This window comes from Echinops telfairi, unplaced genomic scaffold, assembly GCF_000313985.2.
Source record: "Echinops telfairi isolate 266 unplaced genomic scaffold, ASM31398v2 ScPeMD7_5868;HRSCAF=6743_0, whole genome shotgun sequence".
Classification (NCBI taxonomy): Eukaryota; Metazoa; Chordata; class Mammalia; order Afrosoricida; family Tenrecidae; genus Echinops; species Echinops telfairi.
In genome coordinates, this window is record NW_022109767.1 from 159,453 (window position 1) to 167,334 (window position 7,882).

Below are 7,882 nucleotides of genomic sequence, written 5' to 3' on the forward strand. Positions count from 1 at the left end.
TTTTGTTCCACTTGCTCCCCCAGGATGCCTTGTAGGTTGGTCTTGCTGTTGAGAATATACACAGCAAAAGACATACCAATTTCAATTAAAGTGTCTCCATGTGCAATTCAGTGACATTGATAACATTCTTCTTGTTCTGCAACTATTCTGAAACAACTTTCTGAGTTGTTCTTCCTTCACATAAAACTCATTGTCTGTGGGAAACTAGCAAATGTCATTTCCGCAGATTCTCCCCCAACAGCTATGCCGCCTTAAAGTGAGCACATGGTTGATTCTGTCTCCCTGTAGAGGCAGACATTCCTTGATTATCTCCTCCCACTGAGGTACCTATCCCCCCTCATTGCCTTCCCCCTATGCAGGCATTGGGTTTCCTCACCTGTGAGCTCAGGGACTTTACTGTGATTACCACCCACCTTGTGATGCATGTAACTACTGAATATGCATGTCCTTTCACTACCTACAAATAACCCCAAAACAATAAAGTTGCTCTCTCCCCTGTCCCCTCTCCCCCTGTCCACCTTCCTGCCTTCTCTCCCCTGCCATTCCCACCTTCCACATCCCCACATGGACCACCAAGCAGGGCTGAGGTGAGCATGCTACCATGAAATGTGTTTGACTCCTTTATTTCACTCTCTTTTCTATCTCTTATTCTCTATGACTTTACTGTAATCTTTACATATTATCGCTGTACAATTGCACCTGCCAGGCCTATAATGATTTGATAAGGGCTGACTCCCCTGACATATGGTGCCCATCACATGGGGCCCAGAAGGAAAAGAACTCTATTGAGTTATATCCTGTGTAACAATTTTATGGCCTCATTGGACAGAGAGGGTGAATTGGGAAAAAATGTGAGTGTGTTTTTGATCTGAGTGAGATATGGGTCAGGCGAAGAGCAAGGAGACACAGTATTGTATCACTCCTAGCCACCTCTTGAAGAAACCAAATGTAGTGGTAACGAATAAGAAAATGAAAGGGTTTCTTCAAGTGGTAAAGAAATTTAATCCTGTTTTTCCAAAGTCAGGAACCTTTGATATGGAGATCTGGGACCTGGTAGTCATTAACTTAAGAAAGGCCCACAGGAAAGGACAGAGCATACTCATGGAGGCCTGGGCCCTGTGGGTGCAGATTAAAACAGTTTTGGAGCCTTTGCAGGTAGATAAAACAAAGAAACAAAACCAGCAGGGTAGTTAGAAGCCTCTATGCCACCCAAACTTAAATCAGGTGAGAGGCAAGCAAAATTTGTATCTAGCCGATGAGAAGATTTTAGACAGAGCTGAGAAAACTAAGCCTGTACCAGATGGAGACACCAGACTAGAAGCATCTCCCCCACCCTCACCCCTACCCCCCACCAGAGTATAGTGTAGAGAAGCCTACAGTGCTGGAGGGAGAGATGAGATTAGAGCCAAAGAAATGCAAACAGAGATTTAGCCCAGAAGGTGAGGTTCCCGAAGTGAGAGGCAAAGAGACAAGAAGTAGGAAGGCATCTTTGCTTTCACAAGTGGAGAAAAGTATAGCGCAGGAGGGAGATTTAGAATTTAGAATGGCTTATCCTATTAGAGTTATTTACAGACAGCCTGATGAGCAGCACCCACATGGGATTCAAGAATGGCACCATAGTACCTTTCCCTTTAAGCTACTGGAAGACCTCAAGCTAGCTGTGGCCCAGACTCTTCTTTCATAATTAGCATTATAAGATCTCTGGCAGTATCCTAATGCTGGATCCCTGTTGACTGGAGAGCCTTGACTAAAACATGTATTTCTCCTTCAGAATTTTTGCAATATCAAATATGGTAGAAAAAAACAGCCCTTTCACTAGCACACAAAAAGGTGGAAGGTGGTATAGATATGGGGGGTTATCAGCTGCTAGGGGTTGAGAATTTCATCACAGTTGAGTCACAACTACAATTTACTGAATAGGTATTCACACAGGTACACAAAGTTAGCCTAAAAGCCTGGGAGAAAATAATACCATTGGGAAGCAGGCAGCCAAATTACACTGCAGTGAAGCAAATAAATGATGAGCCTCATATAGATTTTATATCCACGTTACAGGATGTTGTCCACAAGTATGTGATGGATGCGTGGGCCGCAGATAATCTCATTCTTACATTAGCATTTGAAAACTAGAACATATGTCAATCTGTGATACACCCTTTCAAGGAACAGAGCATGCTCCTTGATTATCTCAGGATATGCAGGAATGTAGGAAAAGATGAGTACAGGGCCAACCTCATGGCAGCTGCCTTGGCAAATTACACCAGACCTAAAGGGAAATGCTTTATATATCGAGAAGAGGGACATTTTCAGAGAGATTGCAGGTAGATATTACAAAAGAACAGGATGATTCACAGTGGAAATCATCCAGGGAAAGAGCACTAGACAGGCTCCAAGAACCTGAACTTTGCCCCTGCTACGACAGAGGTAGACACTGAGTAAAACATTGTCATTCAAGGTTTAGCAATAGGGGATATTTACTAGGTAGTAACATCTAACCAAAAAAAATGCATAGTGGGGCATGCTCTGAGCCCCTTTGAACAGAATTTAGGAAATAGTCCTCCAATTCAGAGTTCCACAGGAAATGCTACCAGTCCTCAGTCTGATGTCCAATCCTTCCATTACCTATCAGGCATATGACTCTCCTCCACTAGTGTAAAGGTGAAGCTGAGTCACAGGGAGACGGACAGATATAACTGACAGGACCATGGAGAACAGAAACAGAAATAGCTTTATTAGGGGGGAAGCTCCCAGATGAGGTTCTGTGACCTAGGCCAATAGGTCAGGGAAGTCGTGCTCAGCAGCAGGGGGGTATAGGTTTTTAAAGGGGCATTGGAATGTGTGACAATTAGCATATGGAGTCTGGAAACTCTGAGTATTGCTTGTCGACTCCTTGTGGCTTTCTTTGAACCCAGAGCATCTGCTTTCACCAGTTATCTTATCTGGTGCTGTCTGGAGGTGCAGGGAAGCGGGCCCTGACCTGCTTCAGCTTAGCCCAATCAAGGAGGACATCCAGCTTTTATCAAAGGGATTTCCATTAGTAAACGCTTCCAGGCAGGGAAATAGAAAAAGGAGCTTGATCCAAGCCCTGCCCAATAGAGCAGGAAGGCAAAGCCAGCAAAAGGATCTTTGAATGGCGGCAATCACAGGTATCCCCCAATCTCACAGCAGGAGGCCAGACCTGTCCAAACTTGCAAGAGCTCAGCCTATATTGCTGTAGAGTTAACTAGCTAAGAAAAGGTTAAAGAGTGCCCCTCCCCCCCCAGCTTGTTAAAACTGAAGTTCAAGAGCCTCTGCTTGAAAGAGTAATGCAGTTTTTATCAGGAAGACTTAACCTAAGTACTCAAGGAATTCAAATTGATACTGGAGTTATTCAGAGGTGTGAAGAAAAGGCAGAAATTGTTATTAAATCAGAAATGATTAAGAGTGGTAGTTGGGGTCTACTACCTAAAAGAACTATAGAATGTTTATTAGGAAGGGCCAACCTAAATTCTCAGTGTTCAGATTGTCACTGGAGTTACTGACCAGGATTATGAAGAAGTTAGGGCAGTGATAAAATCTGATATACCATGGTTTATAAAGAAGGAAGATCGCTTAAGCCAATTTTTGTTTCCTTGCATTTCTAGAGTTAAAATTTTACCTATCAAGAAAGAGTACTTGAGAAGTCTGACCACCCTATGTTAAATCAAGGGGCCTTTTGGAATGCTGTTGTGGGGACACAACAGCGTCCCCACATGGAATTAGAAATTGGAGAAAAAAGATTTTTAAACTCTGGGTATGGGCTCGTTTCCTTAGGGTATTCACGAGGGCCTAAGACCTGCCCACTAACTTCCACTAAATCCGGCATGGAAGGAATGAGAGAAGTTAACCAATACAGAATATTGCAAGATTGTAAAATCCTACAGTGTAAAAGGCCTGAAGGGCAATATGGCTAAATTGAGCCTGTAACCTTATTGGTAAACTTGAGGGAAAATGTCTGATAAGTCAGTTCAAAAATAACTGAAAAAATTCATTAAGAATTTTGTCAGTCTTTCAAATCATCCTGAGTGTGGTAAGTTCTCACAATTAGTCAGCTCTCTGGATATTCTGAGAGCTAAGAGCTGAAATTTACATAACAATGAACTCTAGCTAGGTAGTTATACTGGTCCAAACACAAGCAAGTTAACTGAGATTTCAAGCTATGCTTTAAAATCTGCATTGTTAAAACAAAAGGGGGCGAAGAGTAATCTTAAATGTGACAAACTTCATTTAGTCATTTTAACCAAAGATTTTTCCTCCTTACTAAAAGCTTATAACAAAATTAGGGCAGATAAACACATTTTCACTTCTACATAGAAAGCTGATTCTGAAAAATCCCAGGAAGACGGGAATCCTGCTTGGGATCCAGGTCCATTTATCACCTGCAGAAAGGGCTATGCATTTATGTTTTTGCAGAACAACGCTGATGGACTCCCCTTAGAAGGACACACCCACGTTTGGAGAAAGATGGACAATGAAGAGATGACGAAACAACCCAATCTTAACCATGATTCTGTTTCCAGATTGTTGACACCCCAAAGGGAAGGGCTATTTGTTTGTGTTTCCACAGAGAAAGGAGATAGATAGGTGGAGTTCTCTTCAGCCCGCCAGGCCCAGAAGAAAGGGAGGCTGATGCTATGACCTGATCTTGTCCTGTTACTGAAGTTACCCAAAACGGCAAGAAGACCTCGCAGATTCATGAGATTGGTGATCACTGCCTGCCCAGATATTTCTTCCATTGCTGATGCTAAGGAACACTCTGGGACTCTATCATAACTGAACATTTTATACAGTAGTTCCTGGACTATTACAACAGACTGCTCTTTTACCAGAAGATGAAGATTTGGGACTTATCAATTAATGCTAAAATGTGATTGGAATGTAACTGATTTCTGTGTAACCCTTTACCTATGTAATGTAACCTCATTTAATTGTGATTTGATTAGAAAACATTGCAAGGGTTTAAGGGAAACATTTTGTTAGATGTTGATCAGCTAAAGAAAGGTATTTTCTATACATTCAAAGTCAGTCTCAAGGCATCCCCTGGCTCTGATTTGATTAAACAATTGGTGGATAGCATAAAAGGTTTGGGCCCGTGTGCTTGGGTTCAAAGCATTTCACATAGCTTAAGGTCCAGTCTGACTGTGTTGTTTATCATCATAATTTTGATGTCCGCAGTCTTGTGCTGCTTCCATAGAAAGCTAATAGATATGAAGAGAGATCATCTTGCCTCTGTGACATCTTAAACTTAATACAGAAGGGGGAAATGTGGGAAATTAACACTGAGGGAAATATGACTGGGACTTATTCCCTGACCGATATGGAAGGAATCTGGAAAGCTGATATTCCATGGTAGGAAGGCCACCACTCTTGTAGTTGGAGATACAGTCCAAGTCCATTTTCCCATGTTAATCTCTCATTTCCACAGATTCTCCCCTTAAAGCGTTGCTGCCTTAAGATGAACAAACATATGGTTGATTAGCCTCTCTTTCCACTGAACCTTCCTCTCGGACTTCTTGTTGGTCATCGCAACTGGTGTGTAGGACCTGCCCATCCCCGCCCCACACCCCAACAAACAACACTTCACCGCCGTGAGTCAACTCCAACTGTCCCTTTGGTCCCCGAGACTCTAAATCTTGACGGAGATTGACAGCCTCATCTTTCTCCTGCTCGAATCATCTGTCTGCAGTCAGCTGCTCATTGCGTAGCTTACTATATCATCAGAACTCCTAGGCTTATTTAAATAGTAATAATAAAAAGGCTTCACAAGGCTCACTATCTGGAAACTGCGACTTCCTGGTACTATTGTATTGTTTTCAGATTCATATACGGCAGCAAATCATGGACTGCTCTTTTGGACTCCACCAGCCACTCCACTGGAGAAAGATGAGGCTGTCCGCTGCTGTAAAGATTTACAGCCTCAGAAAACCATAGGGCTACTCCGCCTATAGGGTTGATATGAGCAACATTGCCTCGACGGCAGTGAGTTTGTTCTGATATGTATGTGTATCAGACACTATACATGTGTGCAATGAGTTGGAATCAAGAGAAGAAAACAGCAGTGTCCCAGTGACTCCATTTTTGCCAAATGCTTACGTGTTCCCTCAGTTTAGCCTCCCAGCAATTTTCATTGCTTTAGCCAATATGACTACTACACACCATTACCCCTTAATGCAGATTTGAAACTGAAAGATACCTTCCATATGAAGGTGTAATAACTCTTAAGAGGTTAAATGATTTCAAAGATCCAGTGGATAAAATAGTTTTCTTTTCTTAGTATAGATTATTACTGCTGAGCATCTTCAGGGCAGAGGAAGTAAAGGAAGATATTTTAAAATCTTGTTTTAAATATATTTCCATATCCCCTCCCAACCCCTCAATCAATGTTCTTCAGATCTAGATTATATAGATGGGAAAGTTCCATTATCTTTAAAAGATATGTAAAGTAAGTGATTTCTTGTTAATGGCTCTGTGGCTTAGTTGGTCAAAGCACCTGTCTAGTAAACAGGAGATCCTGGGTTCAAATCCCAGCAGGGCCTCTTTTAAAGAGCATGTTTTATAGATACTGTCCCAAATGCTCATGATAAAAAGACCAGCAAATGCACAACTGATGCTATGTATGGATTGTGATAAGAGTTGTATGAGCCCTCAATAAAAGGATTTTTTTTAAAAAGACTAGCAAAATCCATGCTGGAAACTCAGGGGTTCAGAACATTTATTCTAATCTCAGGAGAATAACAGTGGAATTGCCCAAAATGAGTGACATTTCCTTCTTGATCTTAGTTCCCTTTACCATTTAAAGCTTAAGTCTCAGACACTCATCACTTAGCTTTCTTGCAATCTCAGCAACTGTCTTCCTTTTTGCATGGGACATTGCCTGAATTGGGGTTTCCAGAATGGCTTATTAAATGGCTAATTAGGTTTTCCCATCTCAATGAACTCTTTATAACATCTGCACCAAACAGCTTGTTGGCATTAATGCCATGAGGTCTCAAAATTTAGTGAGCTTATGCATCACCCAGAGATCTGTTTACATACAGCTTGCAATGCACCAGGCCTGGGGCGGGGCCTGAGGTTCTGTCTGTCTAACAAATGCCCAGGGGTTATCTCTTCTGTTGTCTTATGGACCACACATTGTTGAGCAAAGCACGTGATCTCATTTCCATGATTGTGGTGCTGACTCCTATACTTTTACAAGTTTACCACTATTTTCCACACCAACTTTTACTCATCTGCCTCTAGTCAAACCCAATTGAAGAGAAAAAGAGCAAGGTGAAAGTTCTAACAATTAAGTGCATTGAATACTTATAAAAATGGATTCCTTCTTTTTGTGTGATGCCAGCCTCTAGGCTATAGCAACATTTTGGACGGAAAAGTACCGGGATTCCACTTTATAGAGGAGAACAAGAATAATTAATGACACAGCACACAACATTTTTAAAATTAAAAATAAACAAACTTTTAAACCTGAAAAATCGTGGTGCATTTACAGTCAGATAATAAAAGGAGCAGTCCCTCCCTGCCTAGAGAGTCTCTGTGGGCTGGAAAGGACGTAATGACAGTGAGTGCTTATTTGTTTTGTTTGTAACTTACTAGTCTACATGCAAGAGCAGTACCAAATAAAAGGAATATACTCATGATGAAAGGCTGCACAAAATAGTGAAGAGCTCAAAGATTCACCAATAAAGACACACACAAGTGAAAAAATACTTTAAAGAAATAAAATTCGTGGAGGGAGGGTGGGGTGGAAAGGGGATTACAGGGATCTACATATAACCTCTTCCTTGGGGGATGGACAACAGAAAAGTGGGTGAAGGGAGATGTCAGACAGTGTAAGATATGACAAAATAATTTATAAATTATCAAG

At 41.6% G+C, this 7,882-nt stretch overlaps 1 non-coding gene across 1 annotated transcript; it reads left to right on the forward strand.

The window, feature by feature from the left end:
* Positions 1-6,480: 6,480 nt before the first annotated feature.
* TRNAT-AGU lies at positions 6,481-6,554 on the forward strand. The gene has a single exon. It is a non-coding gene; the product is annotated as a tRNA-Thr (tRNA).
* The last annotated feature ends 1,328 nt before the right edge of the window (positions 6,555-7,882 follow it).